Source organism: Mobula hypostoma, chromosome 1, assembly GCF_963921235.1.
Source record: "Mobula hypostoma chromosome 1, sMobHyp1.1, whole genome shotgun sequence".
Classification (NCBI taxonomy): Eukaryota; Metazoa; Chordata; class Chondrichthyes; order Myliobatiformes; family Myliobatidae; genus Mobula; species Mobula hypostoma.
In genome coordinates, this window is record NC_086097.1 from 146,202,237 (window position 1) to 146,228,431 (window position 26,195).

The 26,195-nt window shown below is 39.9% G+C and overlaps 1 protein-coding gene across 3 annotated transcripts in view; it reads left to right on the forward strand.

Moving 5' to 3' along the window:
- LOC134351422 (xin actin-binding repeat-containing protein 1-like) overlaps positions 1 to 26,195 on the forward strand; it is a 51,663-nt gene that overhangs the window by 15,189 nt on the left and 10,279 nt on the right. The window contains exons 1-3 of one of the 3 annotated variants that reach the window (XM_063057530.1): positions 11,408 to 11,580; positions 20,124 to 20,208; positions 25,171 to 25,225. The gene's annotated coding sequence lies outside the window, so the exon portion shown is untranslated. Of the gene's footprint in view, positions 1 to 11,407; positions 11,581 to 12,055; positions 12,076 to 20,123; positions 20,209 to 25,170; positions 25,226 to 26,195 lie in introns of those variants that run through there. The other 2 variants (XM_063057536.1, XM_063057545.1) reach the window with 2 other exon arrangements.

A 26,195-nucleotide genomic window follows, 5' to 3' on the forward strand; every position in this document is an offset into this window, starting at 1 on the left:
CCATCCCCCTGCAAATCTAGTTTAAAGCCTCCCCAATAGCACTAACAAACCTCCCTGAAAGGATATTGGTCCCCCTCTGGTTCAAGTGTAACCCGTCTCTCTTGTACAGGTCCCACCTGCCCCAGAAGAGGTCCCAATGATCCTGAAATCTGAAACCCTGCCCCCTACACCAGTTCCTCAGCCACTTGTTCCTCCTCCAGAGCATCCTATTCCTACCCTCACTGGCACCTAGCATAGGTAGCAATCCTGAGATTACCACCCTGGAGGTCCTGCTTTTCAACTTCCTACCAAGCTCTCTATACTCACTGTCCAGGACCTCTTCACTCTTCCTTGCTATGTCATTGGTGCCTATGTGCACCACGACATCTGGCTGGTCACCCTCCCACTTCAGAATGTCATGCAATCGATCAGAGACATCCTTGACCCTGGCACCTGGGAGGCAACAAACCATCCTGGATTCTCTGTCACGACCACAGAACCTCCTATCTGTACCTCTAACTATCGAGTCCCCTATCACTACCGCTCTCCTCTTTTCCCCCCCTCCCTTCTGCACTGCAGAGCCAGACTCAGTGCCAGAGATCCGGCTACTGCAGCTAGTCCCAGGTAAGTCATCCCCCCCAACAGTATCCAATGCGGTATACTTGTTGCTGAGGGGAATGGCCACAGGGGAACCCTGCTCTGCCTGCCCTTTCCTCTTCCCTCGCCTGACAGTGACCCAATTTCCTGTCCTCTGCTCCTTTGGCGTAACTACCTCCCTGTAGCTACGATCTATAATGTCCTCATTCTCCCGAATGATCCGCAGGTCATCCAGCTCCTGCTCCAGTTCCCTAACGCAGTTTGTCAGGAGCTGCAGCTGGATGCACTTCTTGCAGGTGTCGTTGTCAGGGACACCAGAGGGCTCCCTGACTTCCCACATCCTGCAAGAGGAGCATTCCAACATCCTGCCTGGCATTCGCTCTACGCCTGACAATCTGAACAAAATACTTACTGGAACCTACCCTGGCCTGTGCCTGTCCTCGCCGAAGCCTGTTTGAGCCAAAGCCGTCCTACTCTGACTCAGTCCACTCCAATGATGGCCGCTGTATATGGTCGTCTGCTTTTTAAACCTTGGCGCACTACGTCACGCGCCTGCGCAGTGCAGACCCTTCTCCCCGAGCAGTTCTTTAAAAGAAAAACGATTTTTCGACCCGAAATTCTTCCGGTACTCATGGTACAGCCTCCTCCACATCAGGGAAACCTGACACAGATTGGGTGACTGCTTTGCTGAGCACCCTTGCTCTGTCTGCTGCAAGAGGCAGGACATCCTGGTGGATATCCATTTTAACTCAACTTCCCACTCCTATTCTCGCCTGTCTGTCCATGGCCTCCTGTGCTGCCATGTTGAGGCCAAATTCAGGTTGGAGGAACACCACCTCATATTCCATCTGAGTAGCCTCCAACCTGATGGCATAGACTTCTGGTACGGTCCGGTAATTTCTCTCCCACCCTCTTGCTTACTCCTTTCCCTCCCCCACCTCTTATTCTGGCTTCTGCCTCCTTCCTTTCCAGTCTGGATAAAGGGTCTCAGTCAGAAATGTTGACTATTTGTTCCTCTCCATAGATTCTGCCTGAGTTGTTGATTTCCTCCAGCATTTTGTGTGCGCGTGTGTGTGTTGTGTTGTGTTCCCTATCATTTCTTAGTTCTTCTCTACTGAGCTCTAAAATGCTTATTATTTTCAGGCCTACTACTGTTTCTGGAAACTTCCTTGGATTTAATGTTGTCTTTCATTTCTCTTATCAGACAATTTCTCTTATCATTTGTCCAGTCGATGTTTGTGCCATTTACAACTTGCGCACTATTTCTTTACTGCTAACTGTTGCCTGTCCTTCACACCTTTTAAAGTATTCTCCCACTCATCCACAGCCTGCTTTCCTCTCATGTATTCATGGCTTCTTTCATTTAGATTTTAGGCCCTCGTTTTGTTTGAACTTTCAAAGTCAGTTTTAAATCCTTTCATATTATGGTTTCTGTCTGGCAAAAGCCCCTCAACAAGATTATCTCATCTCATTACACATACCAAGAGCTATCTTCCTAACTGGTTTCTTAACATATTTATACAGGAAAGGATCTCATGTACAAGAATTCCAGGATTTTACCTTGTTTTGATTCAATCAGTCCTGACACTGGTTAAAGTTTCCCATTATTACTGATTTATGCTACACCCAATGTTACAACTGCAATTTTTTGGACTACAAATAATTCCTGTCTAAATTTCCTGCCTCTTACTATTTCCTAACTAAAACCAAAATGATTGTAGTTCCACATCATGCTGTGTTAAGCAAAGAAAAATTTTAACTACACCGATCTCCTCCTGTATTGATAGTTCTAATTTTTATTTCCACTACCATTTAGGCCTCTTAAGATCTTGGTCCTGCAGCCAAGAAATCACTATCTACACTACTCATTTATTCTACACATTCTTTATCTCTCACTTAAATATTAGTATTTTTCTATCTCACGTCAATAAGAACAAAAATCGAACCAGGAAGCTTCTGCCCGAAGGAGAAACACAGGAACAGCCAATGAAGAGCTGTGTATGTGGTACTTGAAACAACCACAAATGCAAAGCATGGGTATGTCAGAGAGAGAACTCACTGGCATGGTACAAAGCCAATTGACAAGGAAAAATTCCCAACTTTCAGGGGACTGAGAGGAAGGATATGGGCCTTTCCATTTTGAATGGAGTGGACAAGAAAGAGAGACAATGAAAGCTATATACACTCTGGCCACATTATTTGTAACTTCCTGTAGCTTAATAAAGTGACCGCTGAGTTTCTCTTTCTGCTGCTGTAGCCCATCCACTTCAATGTTTGATGTGTTGTGTATTCAGAGATGCTCTACCCCATCTTCCTCCTGTCAGCTTGATCCAGTCTGGCCTTTCTCCTCTGACCTCTCTCATTAACATTAGTAGTTTCCATTAAGATTTTGACATGCTTGCTCACAAAGGCCTCTCTGAGACCAACAGAAAGCACAAATGTTTGTCTTAAACATTTTTCTTGTCATCAACAGACCCTGATAGATATTGGAAGTACAAAATTAGATTAGATTAGATCATGGGGACACTCAGTCCTCGTTTATTGTCATTTAGAAATGCATGCATGCATTAAGAAATGATACAATGTTCCTCCAGAGTGATATCACAAAAAAAGGACAAACCAAAGACTGACAAGACCACATAATTATAGCATATAGTTACAGCAGTGCAAAGCAATACCATAATTTGATAAAGAGCAGACCATAGGAATGGTTTAAAAAAAAGTCTCAAAGTTCCAATCGACTCCCAATAGTCCCCCGATAGCAGGCAGCAGAAGGGAGAAACTCTCTCTGCCATAAACCTCCAGGCACCGACAACTGTCGATGCATTGGAAGCACCCGACCACAGCCAACTCTGAGTCCGTCCGAAAACTTCGAACCTCCGACCAGCCCTTCAACACTGAACACCGAGCACTATCTCTGCCGAGTGCTTCGACCCCATCCCGGCCACCGAGCAACAATCAAAGCCGAGTATTTGGGGCCTTCTCCTCTGGAGATTCTGGATCACACAGTAGCAGCTGCAGCAAAAAAGGCATTTCAGAAGTTTCTCCAGATGTTCCTCCATTCTCCAATGTCTGTCTCCATCAAATCAGGATTGAGCACGGCACCCTACTTGACAGATTACAGCTATAATTCACCGGAGTGGCCGCGCAAGCTGCGTCACGCCGCCATCTTCTCCTCTTCCATTCTGGTTCATTGAGAAGACTGATGGCAAGGTTGCTGCATGACCTTGGTTGTTGTGCAGACCAGGTGCTCTTTGCCGTGGTGTCTCCTATTACAGCCACCCAGGGGAGGATGTGCTGGACGTGGTGTGGGTGAGAATGGAGTAGCGGTAGGCATGCTGAAGTCCGTGCTAGGTTGGGAGCTGGCCTCTGCGGGAAGGCTCTCCCATCAGTGCTGTTCATTCCCTGAGGCAAGCTGGATTGCCTTCGTCTGCACCCGCAAGGAATAAGGAACTGGTAAGTACTAAGTACAACCAGCCTGGCCATTCTCCTCTGCTCTCTCAAGGCTTGTTCATTCGCAGAACACGTGCTCACTGAATGAACCACCCCGTCTGCCATCAAAGTCACCTAGATCACATTCCTTCCCCATTCTGATATTTAGTCTGAACGACAACAGAACCTCTTGACCATGTCAGCATGCTTTTATGCATTGAATTGCTGCCACCTGATTGGCTGATTAGAAATTTGCCTTAATGAGCAGATGTACAGGTGTACCTAATAAAGTAGCTACTGAGTGTATATTAAGACATTACTTCAGCTAAAGCTGACAATCAGATGAAGAACTGAACTTTAAAGTATCAAGATGTTAAATCTGAACTGATACTAGGCAGTTTCGCATGATAAACATAATCCTAATTTCCGCACAGTGGGAGCTATCCTACTCATTGTGTCAGGCTGAATATTTTACCAGTTACTTTCTTTCTTTCTCTACTTGCCTAGCTATTTTTTCTTTTGGTATATATCCAATTCCTTTTGAAAAGATACTATAGAATCTGCTTCCACCATCAAGCAGTGATTTCTAGATCATAAGAACTTCCTTTTTTAAAGAAAAGGTATGTTTAACTTTCTTTAACTAATGCCCACACATAATCTTATAAGAATATGTCTTCATTTACTCTTTGAAAATGGAGTATGGTTTAGAACACCTCAGTTAAATCTTACCTTAACAATATCATTTCTAATGAAAACACTTGTACAATGTTCTAAACCGATTCATTGAATAAATATAATTCTATTTAAGTGGGGGTGCAATGAAGAGACAAATAGAAATGGATCTGAGTCAATACTGAGGAGACTTTTTCATCTGTAATCTTGTATAATAAACATTTTTGTTAAGCATTGCATGAGAGAATGAGTAAGAAGACATCAAGAGGGTATTTTGGAAACCATTGCACAGAAAGAAAGTACATCTTTGAGCCCATTGATCTTCACAAGCTTACCCAAGGTGTACTTCTGAATTACACAAGTCATGCTCAATTGGATCTGAACATTTTTGAAGTGGAGAAGGTTCTGGTGATTGTGAGCATTGGGAGAAGCTATGGTCTCTTGTGGGTCAATGTCAAGCTTGTGTGGAACGGTAAAATGTTTAAAATTCTGAATCACAACATTGTGCCACCTTTGGTACTTAAATATTAGAAGGGACCACGTGAATTATTTAACATCAGTTTGAAAGCTGAGAAATGCATATGAACGCTGGAGGGACTCAACATGTCAGTCAGCATCTGTGGAGAAACAGTTGATGGTTTCAGGCCGAGCCCTTCATCAGGATACACAAAATGTTGATAAAATAGAAAATTTTCACAGAACACAAAATACAAAATTTGAAACCTAATCTGGGCCTTATGAAGCCCAAAAGTTAAAAGGAGACAATAAATTTTGATCCAGGAAGAAAGTGCTTTTATTGTACCTATTGAATACAATTAACTGCTGAGAATAAACACTAATACCATCACTCCCTTCCAGTCTTCCTCCATAAATCATTCTGTTACCTCCATAAAGCCCCAATGAAGATAGACCATAAGATATAGGAGCAGAATTAGGCCATTCAGCCCATCAAATCTGCTCCACCATTCCATGACGGCAGATCGTGAGTCCCACTCAACCCCATACACCTGTCTGCTTGTCATATCTTTTGATGCCCTGACCTATTAGGAAACGATCAACTTCCGCCTTAAATATACCTTTTGGCTTGGCCTCCACCGCAGTCTGTGGCAGAGCATTCCACAGATTCACTACTCTCCAGCTAAAAAAAATTCCTCCTTTCCTCTGTTCTAAAAGGTCGCCCCTCTGTTTTGAGGCTGTGCCCTCTAATTCTGGGTACCCCTAGGATAGGGAACATTCTCTCTATATCCACCTTATCTAGTCCTTTCAACATTTGGTAAGTTTCAATGAGATCCCCCACATTCTTCTAAGTTCCAGTGAGTACAGGCCCAAAGGTGCCAAATGCTCCACGTATGTTAACCCCTTCGTTCCTGGAATCATCCCTGTGAACCTCCTTTGGAGTCTCTCCAATGATGACACATCCTTTCTGAGGTATGGGACCCAAAACTGTTGGCAATACTCACTGTGGCCTGACTCATGTCTTATAAAGCCTCAGCATTATTTCCTTGCTTTTATATGTTGAAATAAATCCCAACATTGCATTTGCCTTCTTTACCATAGATTCAACCTGTGAATTAACCTTCTGGGAGTCTTGCACAAGAACTCTTAAGTCCCTCTGCACCTCTGATGTTTGAACCTTCTCCCCATTTAGATAATAGTCTGCACTATTGTTCCTTTTACCAAAATGCATTATCATGCATTTCCCAACACTGTTTCCATCTTTTTTGCCCATTCTTCCAATTTGTCTAAGTCCCGCTGCAATCACATTGCTTCCTCAGCACTACCCATCCTTCCACCTATCTTCGTATCATCCGCAAACTTTGACACAAAGCCATCAATTCCACTATCCAAATTGTTGACAAACAACGTGAAAAGTAGTGGTCCTGATACTGACCCCTTTGGGTCACCACTAGTCATTGGCCACCATTCAATTTCTTCAAGCTCTGTTCTCTACCATTCTGGTCTCTGCTCTAGTCTACAATCTTGCTTTTGGTCTCTGATATGCCTTTTGGCCTCTAAAATCTCCTTACCCTTCCCAAAGTTACCATTTCTTTCACTGATTTGTTCCCAGATGTAAATACATGGCAGGAAACCCATCCTTCAGCGTTGCTTGACTTCAAAGTAACTTCTGTTTCTCTCAACACTTAAAATATACTTAATATCTAGTCCTATGAGTGACTTAATATTATGATACACATCACAAATCTAAATAATGCAGTAAATATTTCCAATTAAAACACTAGTCTTAAGTCTCAGTGCACAAATAGGATTGGCAGGACCTGGAGAAACCAATTTTTCTGGGGTTCTTGACATCAGGTTAAATTATGGATCATAGAAGTCGAAGTTCTAATGGAAGCTTTAACTCCATTTTAAAACAAATCCAACGATGCGTGTTAGTTGGTGGAAGTATAGGCTAAAGAGTGGAATATTTTGCTAATTTATTCCTTGGCTAAGATATTTTTACTTTCTAATACTAAGATAATTTGTTATTTGAAAACTGGTCTTACAAGGGTAATGATTCGAGGTGCTTTAAGAGATTTGAACAAGTTCAGATTTGCATCAACTTGTATCTGATAATGTCATAAATATGAACTGTGATATTTTACTCACCAATAATTTCTGCATAACTTCATCAATGACCTGCTCGCTGCACTCAAATATTTTTAATCTGCTTGGTTAAACCTCTGGGTGTTTTGATTTACTTTAGCAGGACATAAAAGAGGTTGGAGACCTCTGCCTTATTGAATGTATACTTTCTAAAAACTGGATTGACAAATATCTTGAAAATAATAGATTTTTGTTGGGTTACACACCATGTGCACTTGGTCATGTTGTTGGAAATGGCTTGGGAAAACAGTGGAGACCACAATATCGAATATCTGACTTGTGTAATATGGGTTTTGTGTTTTAAATTGGGTGGAATGCCAGAAATTTACACACCTGAATTTAGTAAGTTTTGGTGTGATGACTGGGCAGAAAATGACTGGAATGATAAGCAATCTCTACTATCACTTTGTTTACATATTACACTACTTAATTTACTTTTATACTGAAATAAAAGTACTTGATACTCAGTGTGGACATAACAGGCCAAAGGTCCTATTTCTATCATGTACAACTTTGCATCACCCACTCAAATATCTCCTTTAAAAGGAAGCTCAAGCTTTGAGTCTAATGGGATTGCTCTGCTGAGAGCCAGCGTGTACTTGGTGCCCTGAATTCTTTTCGTCACTGGGAACAAAATCAGTCTTAAAGGCAAAAAAATCAAAGTTGCTTTTTCTCCCAATAAAACTAACCCAGCCTCAGACCTTCTGAAGTCACTTTAAAGATGTTGACTTGGTTTTTAACAGAGGTCCTGTTGTGATGGAAAAAATTAGTTCAGAATACATTTCCTTTCAACGTTTTCTTACCTTGCTAAACTTGAGAGCTTGACAGAGAGACTCCTTCCCTTTTTTAGCAGCATTGTACTCGGTGGTTGAGAGACGAAGTATTAGGTCACAGTTCTAAATGAATTGACTAATCTATGACTGAAGAGATAAATATTGAAGTATAAAATCTGATATTTCTTGGTGTCTGTATCCAATTTTCTTTCAACTCTAAAGCAACCTACGCCATGACATGGAATGCTGATCGATGTCAGTTACTATTATAGGAAGCTATTGCTCACTACTGGCTGGGCAGTATCCCATGAGAATATACCAGGTTTAAGCTATTATATTGCAGGTCAAAGGGTGCTGGGTTTTGATAAAGTTTGCAAACTATGCTTTAAAAAGAGTAATTTGCAATCTTCACTACATGTGAAATATTTACAATTACAAATACACTGTAATATTTAAAGTTCCTTACCACTGACATCCACCCCCCCCACCCGTACTTTCCTCCAATCACTTTAAATTTTGCCCATTCATATTAACTATTTCTGCCTTGGGAGAAAAATGTTGGCTGTCCACTCTAACTATGCCTCTTCTCATCTTATACACTTCAATCAAGTCACCGCTCATCCTCCCTTGTTCCAAAGAGGAGACCCTAGTTTACTCAACCTATCCTCGTAAGACAATGTGGGCTCAATTTGATGTCAGCCCAAAACGTCTACTGTCTGTTTCCCGCTGTAGATTCTGCCTGACCTGCTGAGTTCCACCAGCACCTTGTGTGTGTTACTCAAGATCTCTAGCATCCGCAGAACCTTGTGTCTTTGAATTGTACCATATGACTGGAGAAATCCAAAAGAATTGTGTTCTCATTTTGATTTACAACATTATTTTGAATGGCTATGATCTGACTGGAGTGAATTTGTTTTGTCAGTGATAACACAGCTATATATCTGATTTTCTTGTACCATCAATCAGCCAGTTACTTTAGGTCAAGCTTTTCATTAATTGCCTGAAGTTTGAAATTAAGATCATGATGAAATGTGCCACAAGTATCTCCTTGACTATGCAGGCTGATATCTTGATATTTCTTCCTCATCAGTTATCCTATATTCCGGTATGTACACTAGAATTTTATTACAGTGATACGGTTGTGTGTGGGATCCATTCAGATCGCCCACCTTCCAAACATGGCAGAAATCTCAAAGGTAACAACAAACTGCAGAAAGCTTAAAGTTAAGCTTAAAGAAAGTTTTAAAGTTAAGATGAGATTAGATGTGTCATTGCTACTCACTCCTTTTCTGAGTTATTATTATTATTATTATTATAATTTTAGTTTTTTTCTCAGCTCAAGATGCTAAAAGCTAAGGTACGGGCATAGCCAAGCACACTCAGTTCTTAATTGCTAGGACCTTTCAGACTATTCTAATAATATTTAGTATTGTGGCTTCTGGAGACTGCCATGAATATTGTTGTATAGGCTTACTTGTTTAATGCTTTTATGTAATGATTTTGGGATGATACCAGTTGCAGACACTGTATTACTTCTGGGACAAGAAATACCCTGTCATTGTTCCATAGTCTTTCAATTTCCTCTTTTAATTCAGCATTTTCCTGGAGTTTTTCACTTATTGATTTCTGTATGTTATGTGTGTTTGGAATAGCTATATCTATTAAGTTGTATCTGTAATAATGGATGGGTTGTAATACAACTTGTAGGACTTGCTCTAAAATTGGATCAGGGCTATATTTTTAATAAGATATATTATCTTTTGTCAGTTTGTATTTTAAAGCAAAACTTTGGTGAATGATATTTGCCACTTGATTATACCTGAGGAAGTAATCAGTTGAATTATTTCTGGTTTCTCTTGGCATTTTCTGCATTTATGGTCTTGAATTTGTTGGTTTTTTATTATGTATTTTTGATATTTTTTGTGTTAACCACCTTGTTCTGTATTGCCACAAGGAACCCTTCTGTTTCTGAGATGATGATGATGATGATTATTATAAATATCTGCAAACAGTGATAACATGACAATTAATTTCAATAAATTCCAGTACTGCAGACATCACTGACAAACAATGAAAAACAGGAATTCTAGCTGATAATATTTTTATCCACACATTTGCAGTTCTGGCACACAAGCTTTTTAGATTATTGTCCTTGAACGAAAACCTCAGTTAATTTCTGTAAAGCTCCTCCTATGCTCACTGAGTTCCATAGCCAATGAATTGAGCAAACTTGTACAACCAAATCATTGGACAAATTCATATACATAGCAAAGGGATAAATAAAGATGCATAAATCAGTTTGTGATAATGGCTGAGGAATATATTTTGAGCTTTTTTGAAACAATCACATTTCTTTTAGAGTTTTGATTTTATGATTCATCCAAAGATACTTCTTGGGTGCAATCCTTGTTATGTTTTGTAACTTCAGAGGCTAATTGAAAGAAAAACACAGGAGCCAGGATACTTGTCTACTTAGCTTATTTCTTCCTTTTTATTTAGTAAGGCACTCACATGTGATGTGAGTGATGGTGCAATAATGTATGCCATTCACCTACTTCCTACATATAACCTGTAATGAATTATGCATACAAAGAATGCTTCATCAAACAATATAGTCACATATCACTGAAATATTGAATACAAAACAATCTGACATGAACAATGGTGGATTATCAGTCCCTATAGGCTTTTGGAGCTATTGGTTCTGTTACTGCAGAAAGTACTGCCCATATACCTGAGTCTACCCAATGCCAAAGACCAAAGATATAAGCACTATGCCTTTGTAATCTGGTTGAATGGTTTAATACTTTTCCAGAAAGGAAAATGGATACCTGTAAGTGAGTTACAGACTAGAAGTTAATTAAAAGATTCAGATAGTGTTTTTTTTAATACATTAAATGATAAACAGCTGAGAGGAAAATTTGTGACAGATATGTGCCAGAAAAACTTGACATGAGTTTTCTTGAATTTGGTCTGTATTCTGTTAGGGGCCTGGTGATATGATGATTATTTGTTGGTCCATAGGCTTCCCATCTTTGGTAAGCAACCATATCTCCAAGAAACATGAGTTTCAGTGATGCTATTGTCATTTGCTTATCAAGCCACCATTAACATCGTAAAGGAGAGCAGGAAGTGAAGTGGATCCCCGCCATCAGTTTAGCTGAGAACTCATGCGCTTATTATGTCCAAAGGCTCAGCCCAGTGAGCAAGTGCCATCAGCATGCTTGGCTCGCAGGGATGTCAACAGCATGAGTTTTCCAATGACTTTTGGAAGCAGTGATTGACTCAGCCTGATGGAGCAGCCAGACTTCCAAATCCCTATATATAGAGCAAGCTTATCCTCCTAAACATAGATCACTGAGAGAATCAGCTGTCGGCATTTTCCCTAAGCCTGAAACAGACCCAGACATAGCTGGAGCAGGTCTCCTTCCACCTACCATTAGTACTGAGAATTCAAATCTATCAACTGGAATTCTATGTTTAAACAGCCAAAGAAGACTGAAAAGTGAAGAAAAAGATTTTGGTAAGCTCAATACTGCTTGTGAATTTTAAGGGAACTTTCTGAAGTGGGATATCATAATGCACAAGTAAAATAGAGCATAATACATGTAATCGATGTACTACGATGACTTGAAATTTATGATCGCGAATCAAAATTAATGATTAGGCATATTATGCCCAAACAGCTGTCTAGTCATTAACATAAATAATTAGCCCTATTTATAATATTGGCATTATTGACCATTAGCTATTACATATTAGGCTGCATTGCAGAATAGTTACTTTTGTTCTCAGCCTGAGAGTAGTTTCCTCTGGCTGACTAGTGATTCAGTAAATTCTTTCTATTCTGCTGACCATAATCAGTCTGGCTAGGCATCAAACAGTTTCTGGTCAATCCACTTGAAACACATCTGCGGTAACAGGGCACAAGCAACAGCTTTCAATTTGGGAATTCAATTGTTTCCATATAAAGTTTTTGAAAGTTGCCTGAAGCTCAGTTTGAAATATCTGACTTACAGTAAGTTTTAATTTGAGTATGAAATTTGGAAGGGGAGGGGGGGTGTTGTAGATCTCTCTCCTGATATTTTTCTAATGATTTTTTCTTTTTGCATACCATTTAATATCTAAAACACTTTTGTATGAACATAAGTATAATGGCATTTTACAACAAAATTATTGATGCAGAAAAGTTGTACATAACATTGGGCTTCTCACATTTGCTGAGGAACTATTATTAACAAATTGTACTTTATTTTTATTTGTATGCTGTTGAGTGCTTAAGATGAACAATCGATCTGAGCTAAATTACACCTGCAGTACTGATCGCTTAAACGGTAGTCTACCACTTCTGTCATGAAAAATTAATTCTACAAATATTGTCATAACTGAATAGTTAAGTTCAGGAAGTTTAAAGCCTGTTTCTCTGATCTGGAAATGTTCTAATTGACAGTTGCATGATCTGTGTTGAAATTCCTCATGAATATGAAGCATATGGTTAAAGCTCTAGAGTCTTTTCTAGTTATGTCTAAGGGAGTATTACAAATAGCACAGACATCATGAATATAAGTTTATATAGTGTCTTTGCCGGCTTAACAAATTAATATGTCAATTAGTTGGACATATGACTGGTGCTACAAATAAATGTAACTTCTGCTAATTATATACTAAAACTAACAAGAAAACAAAAACATCTCATGCTGTGCATGGATTTAAAGAAGAATAAAAGGAGGAGTCAAGGGTATATTTCAGCAAAAATAGAACATTGGGATGAGAGGTTCCAAAAGAAGCTTTTAGTAAGAGATTTCGAAGTAACTACTTAAGTCTGGATAGTGGGTGAATGGGGAAGTATATAGTGGAGTGAACTTAGAAAAGCAGACCATATTAAAGGGCTGGGGACTTTATGGTGGGATCTACAGAATGTTATTTTGAAATCAACTGGAGAGGAATTTTTCATCATAAACAGAAATTGTGTGAGGCAGAATTAATGTGAGAGATCATGTGGAATCTGGAGTTCTACAGGGTTACCAAAAGAACCGCCTGATGTAATTTGACCTGCTCTGAACAGAGAGGAATGACGAAAGGGAAGATGGAGGTGGTGTAGATGGGGAAGGGTGGGTATGTTGTTTGAAAGCAGATTCTCTGTCAGTACTGGCACAAGAATTAAAATGTGACTCATCACCTGTTTTTTAACTTTTAAATAGAAATTAACTCAATAACTTCTTTATTCAGATTCCAGACTTAAAGCTCTTTCTCTCTACAAATATCTTGCAACTTTTCAATAGAACAAATTCCATTAGTGGCTGTATCCTTCCAGTCCCTTTCTTGTATGTCATCTATGTGTGAGTAAAGACAGGCTCTTTGACCAAGTAGGCATTAGAACTAAACATGACTGTCTGCAGCATCTAATGACTTGTCTTGTATGTCTCATCCTGGCAGCCAATCAAAGCACCCCAGATAAGAACAACCTTGGAACCAACTAAGGGTTGACCAAACTATAGATTCTAGTCATGTAGCCAAAGGGGCATTTGATAAAGAAGGTATAAATCCTTATTAGCTTCATTTGACGGTTTTTCATTTCATAGCAATTATAATTGCAGCAATCTGAATCTAGGTCAGTGGAATTAGTTTACAGGAGGAATAAGAAACAGCTGAGAAAACCAATGAATAAGTCTGCCAGCAGTCATTACCATTACACTGGGCCTGTTTACCAGTGCCTCATTTTTATGATGGAACCACTCATTTTGTCCTTTCTCACTATCCCTAGAACATTCCTCTCCCTTGTATTTCTCCAATCTGGACCCATGTGCTTTAGAGCTGATGTTCAAGAGCTCTCTCCCTAGACTTTTCATCTCCCTTACTTCTTTGACCCAGATTTGGTCACTTATGGTGTTGTCTCCTCTTTTGCTTCAATGTTAATTTTTGTAGTCCTGTGAAATTCTTGGAGATGATTCCCTCTAATTAAAATCCCAGGCAGTTGATGTTTCTTGTTCCATCAGAAGTGCATTAATTGATAAAAGTTGACAAGATTTCAATATAATTATAACTGCCAAGAATAGGGAAAGGAAAATCATTCTGAGATCCCATATATGTTGACTTGTATATTAACATCTGTTGATACTTGAATGTTGGTTGTAGCCATATGGCCAAATATGCCATCATTTCTATACTGTTTAGGCTCACACACAAGAATGGACACAAAGTGGGTTTAAACATGTCCATGCACCTGCCCTTCAGTATGCAAGTGGCAATATACAAGGGTGTATCATTAAGCTTTATTGAATAAAATTAAATCACTGTTATTCTTTGTATGTTGCTGTCGGTCATGTTATATGCATACACTTTATGTGGCATATAACTACTGCCGTAGGCATGGGAAACTGGGAACTCACAATCCACTGATGCCCACAGCATCTGCACATATCCTGAATCAAATAAAGAAAATATCTATAATAATCATAGGAAGTCCCAGAGAACGAAATACTTTCAAATGCAACCTTAGTGGTAGTGTAAGAAAAATGACTGCCAATTTAAGTACAGTAAACTACCAGAAGAAGCAGGATGTTAAAACATTGAAATGATTTATTTGGTTTTAAATCTGTTCATAGGATAAAGCCAGCATTTATGACTTATGAACCATTTCAGAAGCAATTAAAAGTCACTCACATTGTTATGTCTGGAATTTTATACAGGAATGATATCCTTTCTGCAGTGTTCCTTTGCTAAAGAATATTAGTGAACCATATGATTTCCTTGAATGCAATCTAGTAGTTTCATAATCACTGTCATACTTTTAATCCAGATTGGTTGCATTAATGATCTGGATCGATGGATGCACACTGGGAGGCTGCCAAAGCTATCCTTTAGACAATGCCATTGTACATTTTAGGTCTCCTGTAGAGCTGAGCTGTGCTTTCATTTAAGGTCCGATCAGTGCAGAACATCTCAAAGTGCTGCATGCCTTGGTGTGTTGCAATGTTGGCCTATAATTTGTGTGTTCAAAGCACAATCTTTTGATCCAGTGATAATCAATGTCCTGACTCTGTCAGTATCTGCCTCCATGATATTCAATGCTAGTATTGGCACAACTCAGTAAATTAAAATGGGAGAGGGATTGGGCTACCACCTGCTGTTGGACTGCTGAGGGATTCCTAGCAAAATAGCACTGTGTGAAGAAAGGCAATGACTGTGTCAGAACCTAAATAATTAGTTCATGTTCTGAACCTGCCCTCTTGCAACAACTGAACACTACAGCTCCCTAAACAGCCAGTGTTCAGGTCATCTTCATTTAAATTCCTCTCCAGAAATAGTAACTTCACATTCCTCTAATTCCTTACAATTGGCAGAAGCCTTAATGGATATTCTTTCTGATTTATGGCCTGTTCATGTCATAGACAATAATTGATACTTGATTTAATATCTGCAGTTTTGAAGAACACCAAATAGAGTCTAGCCAGGTATTTTATAAAATTGCCTAGTTTCTGACCATAATAGGGAGCCAAGGTCAGTAAGGCAAGATTTTAAGATCTGTAATAGAGAGGTAATACAAAAAGATGTGAATATTTGATGGTAAAGATCTCAGCTCTGGGACTATGGAGTGTTCTGTTCCATTCGGAGTGCTTCTAATTACCAGGAGAAAGACCTTTATAATATTCTGGTATGGATTTATCAATGTCAGGTATTATTCATGCCACTTAAGGGTAAGGAAATGACTAACTTCCAGTAGAGAAAATCTAACAGCCCATTGATGTTCAGCAGTGTCAGCATAGTCTTTGTGAAGTGCTCACCCCTCCCTGCTGCCACCAGCAGTATTCTGCATGTAACCATTGGCAAGAAACTTAACATAAGCAGCCACATAAGAATGATGACTCTAAAAACAGGGCTGGGCACACTGCAGCAAGCAACTGACCTCTTAAACCCCACAAAGTCTTCTTACCAATTACATGAAACAATTTAGGAGCGTGAGAGAATGCTCTCCACATAATTTCACAGCACATGAGAAGATTGACACCATTTAGCGCAAAAGAGCCATTGGATTTATATCCTTTCTACTGCCTTAACTATTCAGTTCCTCCAGCGCTGGTGTGGATGACTATTGCTTATTGGCTCCAGCATGCATTCCAGAAACTATTTAAGGTTCCCTAAACAGGACCTCTCAAAGCCACAAACTCTTCCACAATCTCAAGGGTACATAGGGACTCTACCATCAGCAAGTTCCCCTTCAAGTCACACACCACCCTGACTTGGAGATATATTATCTTTCATTCATCACCACGAGTCTAAATCTTGGAATTCCATATCTCAAGGTTAGCTTCACCATACAGGTTATGGTGTTCAATAAGGTGTCGCACTACCACCTCTCAAAGATAATTGGAGATGGGCAGCTGATTCCAGGCTTGCCAACAAAGCCGCTGTTGCGGGAATGAGGGAAAAAGAACAGGGCCAAGCTTAGATTAAAGAACCACATGTGTGGTTTGGAGCCCAAGGACTAAGCTGCAAGATGAAGCCCAGTTGCAGGAAACGTGCTTGTGATGCAGCAACATACATATGCAGTGGTAACTAGTCCCATGTGGTGTGGAGGCAATAGAAGTATGAATGAAACAAACCAGTTTCAGGACCCTCATCGCCTGAAGACCCACCTATCCCAGCCAGTAGGTGTGGAGTGTTTATGTGGATCTCTGAGCTCCAAATACCCACTCCTCCCAATCCTTTTCCCTCACTTACAGTACATGATAGCCTTTATGCTAACTTACTGAGGCTGCTATGGAGCGTATCCTTTGAAGATTTGACTCACTTCCCAGGGGTCAGTGCTGGATTGATTCGACGAGCTTTGCTGTCAGCTACTGAAAGGAAACGTGCAGCTAAAATGATAACAAATAAATATGGGTTAAAATTATCCTAGCACTTTCTATTGAGATTTTCCCAAATTAAGAGACATTTCTTCCAGTTACCTGAATTGGGTAATTTGGGTACTAGGATTAAATGTCCATCAAAAGCAGGTAAAATCCAATTTCTAGGTAGCAGTGATCTCATGTACAAATTGCTTGCTGAAATGTCCAATAGAAATATCATTGTTCTTTATAAAGAAACCCGATGCAGGGTTTCATCCTGAAACATCAACAATTCCTTTCTCCTCTACAGCCTCACAGATGCTCTTGAACCTAATGAGTTCCACAAGCAGATTGTTGCTCTAGATTCCAGCATCCACACTCTCTTGTGTCACAAATTGTGTGGAGTCTAGCTATCAATTTTGCCCTACTTAGTTTTAGTGATCATACTGAAGACCTGAAAGGGGCCATGTAAATTCAAGGTCTTTCTTTCAACGGATGAAAACACTAGGTGGATCTCACGTAATTTGGTTTGGTGAATCTTTGGAGGGCAGCGTAAGGTCTCCATGCATGTCAGACATTTAGCTGCCTAGACAATAAAAGCTTAGAAAGCTTAATAATGGGATAGCAAGCTGTGATGTGATTGTGCAGCAGATCCTGTGATTATTTATTGTTAGTAACCTAAGGCCCTAAAGCCAGTTGACAGTGATGCCTATAGAGAAGGATCACTGCCTCTTCCTGCCCTTGTTCTACACAATGGATGGGCTAGCATTCCCTTTGCTTGAGGTCATTGTTAATTTAGCACTGAGGCTCTGAATTGTTGGCTGACAATTCGGAGCAGCTACATGCTGACACTGCAGCTCCCTCTTTGTGTGTATGTGTGCTTGCTCCTTTTTGGCTATCAGTTGGCTCACTAAAGACTGGAGGGACATTTCTCCAAAAGCTGTATAGGACTATGAGACACTGGCAGATGAGTAGTTCCGCTTTGACATTACTGGCCATTTTGTGAATACATGTAATATATTTACCTGGATTAAAGGAGGGAAATGTGAGGAATGTGTCTTCACTGTCAGTGTTCTTTAAATGATAAATAAAGAAACCTTGAAGAATTCAAAATGAAGAGCTCGGTTTCCCACTTGGAATACCAGCAATGTTGAAAAGAGTAAGTAAGATTCTTACCAGGGTCAACAAGGTGGAAGCAAGATGGAATGGATGTTTCCCCTGACTGAGGCTTCGAGAATGACGGGTTGCAGTCTCAGAGGTGTAGCCCATTTAGGGCAGAAATGAAGAGAAATTTCACCATGCAGACAGAGTGATAAGTCTTTGGAATTTTCTACTCAGAAGAACTATGGAATTCCAGTCACCGAGTTCCCTTAAAGTACAGGTCAATAGATTTCTGGATATTAAGGGAATTGAGAAATATAGGTACACTGCGTAAAACTGGTGTTGATATCGAAAAGAGCCCTAATCTTGTCTTATGTAGTAATGCTTTTATATCCATAAACATTGCTAGAATGTGTAAGATGATCAAAATAAATGGGGGGCTAAGGTTTTACCTCAAGGAAGTACACTCATGACTCGGATTGGACTTCCACTCGTAGTCTGTGGGAAATGGATTGATTCAGAGTTCAACAGGAAGAGTAAGCAGGTTTCCTGTTCCTATCTACAACAATCTTTATATTCTTTCCCGAAACAAGGAAATCCTCACAAGACCCGCCTTTTATAACCTACATGGCTGTAGGCCTCTCTCTAACTTGTAATTTCAGCTTCTATCTGATCATTTTCGCTATAAAGCACCTTAGGAAGAGATGATACTGAACTGTGGAATACTGTAAGTTGTGTAGTTGGGAGCAGAGTGGTTACATGGGAATATAGACAATGTAAGTGAGTAGACAGAACTATGGCAGGTGGTGTTTAATGTAGAAACTGTGATGTCATTCATTTTGAAACTGAGAAAGTCAAACTGAAATATTTTCTTAATGATGAGAAACCAGCTGCCATCGAGGAGTAAAATATCTTTGGTGTCTATCTGTGAACACAGGTCACTCAGTACTCAGATCACAGTTACTAATATGCTCAGGGAATGTTGACCTGCATCTCAAAGGACTGGAATGCAACTGTGAGGAAGTTATGTCTCAGAGTAATCTTTAATTCCAAGAACCCAGTCTCAGTAAATCATGGGCATCTCTGCATGATCTTCAGTAGACCGTTCTGGGCCTTTGGAACAGAGGTCAAGAAATTAGAAATACATTAATAATGTTTTACTTCCCTTTACCTTCCTCCCCACTCTCCAGTTTCTGCAAGGATTACTCCCTCCATGATTTCTTTGTCTATTTATCCCTCCGCACTAATCTCCCTCCTGGCATGTAACCCTGCAAGCAGCAGAAATGCAACACCTGCCCCTTCACCTCTTCCCTCACCTCCATTCAGAACCCCAAATAATCCCTCCTGGTGAGGCCTGTGAATCTGCTGGGATCATCTACTCCATCCTGATGTGTGGTCTCTACATTGGTGAGACTCTATATAAATTGGGGTACAGCTTTGTTGAGCACCTCAGCTCAATCCACAAAAAGCAGAATTTCCCGGTGGCCAACCATTTTAAGTCCTATCCCCGCTCCTAATCTGACCTTTTGCTTCATGGCCTCCTCTTCTGCTGTGATGAGACCACTTTCAGGGTGGAGGAACAACTCCTCATATTCCTTCTATTTGATTTCTCCTCCTAGTATTTTCTTTACTCTCCCCCTTCCTGCTTCTATTCCCTACTGACCTCCTGTCTCTTCTCCTCATCTGCCTGTCACCACCCGTTGGTGCCCCTCCTCCTTCCATTTCTCACATGGTCCACTCTTCTCTTGTATCACATTCCTTTTTCTCCAGCCCTTTGCCTTTTCCACCTATCACCTACTAGCTTCTAACTTCATCCCCACCTTCCCCACCCGTCTGGCTTCCCCTATCACCTTCTAGCTTGTCCTCCTTCTCTTCCCTTCCCCCCACATTTTTACTCTGGCATCTTACCCCTTCCATTCTAATCACGATGAAGGGACTTGGTCCAAAACATCGACAGTTTATTAATTTCCATAGGTAGTGCCTGACCTGCTGAGTTCTTCCAGTGTTTTGTGTGTGTTGCTCTAGATTTCGAGCATCTGCAGATCTCTTGTGTTTACATTAATAATGTTAGCATTTTTCGGAGCAATGCTTGTAAAAAAAAATTGAAATTTGATAATAAGGGCTTTTTCTTTTGCAGGTGAGGAGAGATTGTTGTATCTGAGGACACCAAAGAGAAATAACCAGCCACTATTGGAACAAGAGGTCATCCCTGTGGGAGAAAGGTCAGCCATCTATCTGTCTAAAGCTGAAGCTGGCCCCTGAGTGAAGTATTCAGCATTCCATTCATTTTCTTTCTCGGTCATAGCTGCGGAGGTCAAGGGAACACAGTGAGCAGTTCTGGCTTGTGTTCTTAAAAGGGAACCTGTTTTATTAAACCTTGCTTAGAGGATTCTTAGACTTACTAGCAGGAAGTTTGTGATGGTTCCCTAAAATAAAATGGAAAAGTTAAGTACTTGGGCTTTCTGTTTGGTAAAGAGGAGAGTTAAGAGAGTGCACTAAAGATTTCAAAAAGAGCTGAGAAAATTAACCAGGTAGATTCAAGGATGCAGTAGGGCAGCAATAAGGATCTTCCTTATTTACTTACATATCTAGATAAGTGATTCATATTAAATATACCAACTCAAGTTGAGACATTGAAACTGGTCTAAAAATATTAATGTAAAAGCTGGGTTGGACTACAGTAGGCATAAGATAGAATAAGAATGGAGTGTGGGGTGAAGGGTGGGGGTTATTCACTTTCATTGATCCCGTTCAATGAGATCATGGCTGGCCTGTACCTTAACCCACTTGACTCCATATTTCTTAATATCTTAATCCACCAAAAGTCAAAATTTAAATTATTGATCAGCTAGAATCCATTTCTTAACATGGAAGAGATTTTTTACATACTTTACCTGTCTCTCATTATGCTTAAAAAAACCTTTTAATCTCCCCGAATCAGCTGAATCATCATTTCTCTGAAACTGGGATCAGCATTTATTGTCGGTACCTTAATGCCTTTGAAAAGGTGGTGCTGGACACCTTATGGAACTCGCGAGTCCCGCTGATGAAGTTATTCTTGTAGTGCTATTGGGTGGGGTGTTTAAGGATCTCAACCCAGCATTGATGAATGAATGGTGATTTAAATTCAAATCAAGATGATGTATGATTTCGAGGGGAACATGTAGGTTGCAATGCTCCCCTTCTTCATAATTTGGAAGGTTCTGCCAGAGTCGCTAGGTGGGTAATTGGAGTTCATTTATTTTGTAGATGGTACATACTACATTCACTCTGCGCCATGGGTGGATGGGGCATCAGTCCAGTTGCTTTGTCCTGGGTGGTGCTGAGTTTCATGAGAGTTGCACTCATCCAAATGAGTGGAACACACTCCTGACTTGCACCTTGTTGATGATACAAAGGGTTTGTTGTGTCAGGCGATGAGTTAATCTCCACAGGATCACCAACCTTTTATCTTATCTTGTCGTCATATTTATGTTGGAATTCTATATAAGTTTCTAGTTAATAACCACCCTCTAGGATACTGAAAGGGGGAGTGCAGTGAAGGTAATGCAGCTGAATGTCAACAGTCCCTTGTTGGCAATCATTATTGCCTACAGTTCGGTGGTGCAAATGGTATTTGTCACTTACCAGCTTATGCCTGAATGTTGTCTGGGTTTTGCTGCATACAGACATGATGTGCTTTGTTTTCTAAAGAAATTTGATTTATAGTCATTGAAGTTTAGAAGAATGAGAGGTGCTTTTATTGAAAAATGCAATGATGAGGTTTATATTGAAATGGTTCCAATAGTTTAGAATTTTGAAAGAGGGGACACAATCACAAACTACTGCTTAAGTTTGCACAGATGATAGTGAATCTCTGGCATTTTCTGCTCCAGAGGACTCTGAAGATACTGAAAGTAGGAAGTAGAAAAAAATACCAAATTGAGGGCAATGTGGATCTGGCACAGAAGAGGAGTTGAGGCCCAGGACAGACCAGCCATGATCATACTGAAGCAGCTTTAAAGAGCTGAACGGCTTCCTCTTGCTCATTTATTTAATCCTCAGAGAGTGATCAACACCGAAATGGGCCCGTCAGCCCAACTGGCCCATACTGACCCTAAGCTCAGTTGTAGGAGTTGTGAACGGCACCTTCTGCTACATCACTGGAAATAGTTTGCCAATTTATCAAAATTCCAACACACAATAACCTCAATTTCAGGGAAGACATGTCTAATTTATATTTTTTGTATCAAACCACAACAGTTTAGTGACCTGTGTTCCTCCTTCTGAGAATCTCCAGAGTACTTAGCACACCGACATTTTTTTTAAAAAAAGCGATTGGAACCAAAATCCAAGATGAACAGCTGCACAGCCCTGCAATAAAATCTGCTGTAGCTTTGCCTTCTCAATTTATTTATCATTTTTTTTTGTAATTTATTCGATACTCCTGAAAAAGGTACCCCGGAAATAATTATATGTAGCTTTAATAAATTAATTGACTGCAAAGTGTTTTAAGACGCTAAATAATTGCAAGTTTCACTCCATTGTGCTACTCATGAGGCTGAATTGGTTATGTTGTACAATATATCAGGCACAATGGTTCAATTTGCATCAGGCAAGAGCATCACATACTTTAACATGGCTGGATTTTGGATTTTAGAAGCATGCCCTAGCTTGCTAATCAAACTACAAGTTAATTAAATATCTCCCACAAGGACAACTTGTGTCCCTTTAAGGAACTGATTCAATAGTATTTGTTAAAAACAGTATATACATTCTTGCCATGCTATTTTTATCTGTCTTTGTTTTTTTTTATCTGAAGTGGTTTATTAATCTTCCACTTGATTCTGGTCAATGTTTGCTCAACTAGTGGCAGTTCTTTGGAAGCTCAGCATAGAATGAAGCAGACGGACAGTTTTAGCTTCTGCAGTACGGGGCAGTTTCTGGTCGATACTAAAATGATTTCTGAACCAGATGATGGATGCATATCCTTACTTAATACACTCCTGCCACCTATTGGAAGTTGTGGGGCACTACAGAATTAGAGCAGCACACACTTTTTTGTGATATTAACATTGGTCCTTGATCATGTCACACCACTATCACCTATCAAACTCCAAGAGCTGACTTGCCCTTACATTGAAAGTAGTGTGACTGACATTGACTATATGAGTTTCCTAAAGCTGTTAATAAAGTACCACACCATATTGTTAGTAAAATGAAAAGTAACGGATTCAATTGGACTGTAACATTGCGGACATAAAATTAGAAGAGAGACAAAAAGAAGAATAAATTGATTGATAAAGACTCGTTCTTCAGAACGAATAAGGAACAAAAGAGTGCCTTTCATGAGTAGAACCATTACAGCTGGCATATAGGCACAGACTTGGGACTGCAGTACAGGGCTGGGGACAGCAAAACTCCAAGAAGCAGAGGAGTATTTGCAAGATTCAGTGGAACTGGACTATATTCTGGGATTCATCTTTGAATCTGAGGGAATATCTCAGGGCTGTCACTGACTTCTCCCAGGCCTTGGCATGTGCCTTTGAGAAGACACTGAGTCTTCTCAAACCAGAAGCTCTGGATGAGCCAGAAGATTCACAGTCTGCCATATCTTGGCATTCAAGACAGGCAATCCTGAATCCTACAAGTTGTCCAGGTATGGCCATTGTGAGAGCAAAAAAACAACTCGAAGTGAAGCCAGAAAAAGAATCGCATGCACGATAGCGGGATCATGATCAGCTAAGTGAGTGGGCTGAGGAATGGCAAGTGGAGTTTAATTCAGGTAAGTATCAGGTATTGCACTTTGGACTTTCACAGGGCTTTGGAGTGTTGCAGATCAGAGGGACCCTAGAGTACAAGTACAAGGTACACTGAAAGTGGATTCGCAGGTAGACGGGGTGGAGAAGATGACGTTTGTCACGCTGGCCTCTACAAGTCAGCATTAAGAATAACATTTGGGAGGTCATGATACAGTTGTAGAGGACATTGGTGATGCTACACTTGGAGTATTTTGTTCCGTTTCAGTCACCCTGTTATAGGAAAGATGTATTAAAACTGGAAAGAGTAGAGACAGATTTACAAGGATGCTGCCAGGATTTAGTTACAGGGAGAGTTTGAATGGGCTACAATTAGACTGGGGGGAGAACTCCGAGAGGTGTATGAAATTGAGAGGGGCATAGATAGGGTAAAGACACTCCGTTTGTTTCCCTCCATTTGGGAAATCAAACACTAGGGATATATGTTTAAGTTGACAGGGAAGTGATTTAAGAAAACTTGAGGGCATTTTTTTTCAACAAAGGGGGTGCTATCTATTTGGAATCAGCTGCCAGAGGTAGTGGTTGAGGCAGGTACAATAACAAATTTTAGTAGACAGTTGGACAGGAACAGGGATTGGAAAGGTTTAGAAAGTTTTTGTCCACATGCTGTCAAATGAGACTAGCTTGGATGGAGCATCTGGTTGATGTGGACCAGTTGGGGCGAAAGGCCTGTTTCCATCCTGTACAACTCGATAACTCTATAAAAAGGAAGCTACTGCAACAACCATACTGCAGACAAGGAGTTGGATGGGATGCTGAATGTGCTTGTTCATGACAAGCTATGCTGTAAACATATGCAAATATTTCATCATGTATAGACTGGGATAAACATTCAATGAACAAGAAACACTTTTCAAAGCTGGTCATATTTCTTGTATGTTACTCTGCACACAGTTCTTTCTAGGTTAGAAATCGACAGGTAATATACATAGCACATGACTTGGTCCTAAAACCATATGCTGATGACAATAGCTTCTCTCCATTGCCCTCACCACAACTTTGTAATCTCTCTAACAAATCTCAAAAAAGAACAACTCCATATTTTCCAATCTAATTCTGAAGGAACTGAAATTCCTTTATCTTTGAAATTATTCCAGTAAATCTTTTTTGCACTGTCACAAGAACTTTCCTAAATTTCTGGTAAGTAAAACTGAATAAAGCAAAAACACAAAAAGCTGGAAATGTGCAGCAGGCCTGGCAGTGTCTGTAGAGAGAGAAGCAGTTAACATTTCAAGTTCACCAACTTTTGTTAGAACCAAAACCACTGTTTAATTAAGATGAGAATGTCTGCTCCACAGTTATGCCTGTATAGGCTTTCTGTCTTTCCAACAGATTTGTAGAACATATTCTCGTCTAAATTATGAAATGTCTTTGATTTATTTTTAGAACGTTACTTCTTGATAATACTTGACAAGCAGTAAAAAGGTCTCAGCAGATAGAGGTAAGAAAAGGCTGTGTTTGATGCTGCTGAAATTGATTGTTTTTGACTGTCTGAGTGCTCAACACTTTAGTTCTTTACTTCTTACCTAAATTTGGCTTCCACTAGTTCCCACTTGTTGTTCTGCTCTAAGCCAACCAGTTGTTACACCACTATTAATATTATATCAAGAAAGCACATTGCGCAACCATTTCCTATCAGTGATTGTTCTTCCTTCTTCCACACCACCCCCCACCACCACCTGCGGAGTTCTCCTTCCAAATTTCCATTCTCTACTGGGAGGTGGGGGGTCAAATGCAGCAGCCTTTACACTGAACTTCACGGCAGAGGGCTAGTATGGTCCACCTCACCAATTTTCTTTCTTCTGTTTTCATGTTTAATACTTTCTGTAAATATTGAAAGCACAAGGAGATTCATTTTTGGATGAATCTTTTGGTCTTGATTGTTGAATATCCCCAAGAGGAAGTCAGGCGCAACAATTTACATTTATGTTACTATTAATCCTTAGAAATGTTAGTTAATACACCTGCAGACTGTAATTCCAGCCCTCGGTGATTTTGGGTAGATCTGAGAAGATACCGTTTTGCCACTTTTTATTATTTATAATCTATCACTGATTCACTTTAACCTCCGTCAAAAAGTAGTATGCAATCTTAATCTTTGGATATTGGTTAATGCAGTTAGGCCCATTTCAGTAAACCATCTCTATGCCTTGCTGCCATTCTACATAAAGAAAAATACCAATGAACTAGAGTTAAAAATTCATTTTGTTAATATTGCATTAGTAATAAGCAACATTCACCAATTCCTCACCCTAGTCAGGATCCAATCATAATCACTTATTTGGTGCTCTTCAATTGACACTGTTGCCCATCTTTTTGCTGTTCAAATTGACAAACCATATTAATATCACATGCTAACTACTAATGCAAGAGATGATGTGTTCTTTAATGTGAAAATTTGTGTATTTTGT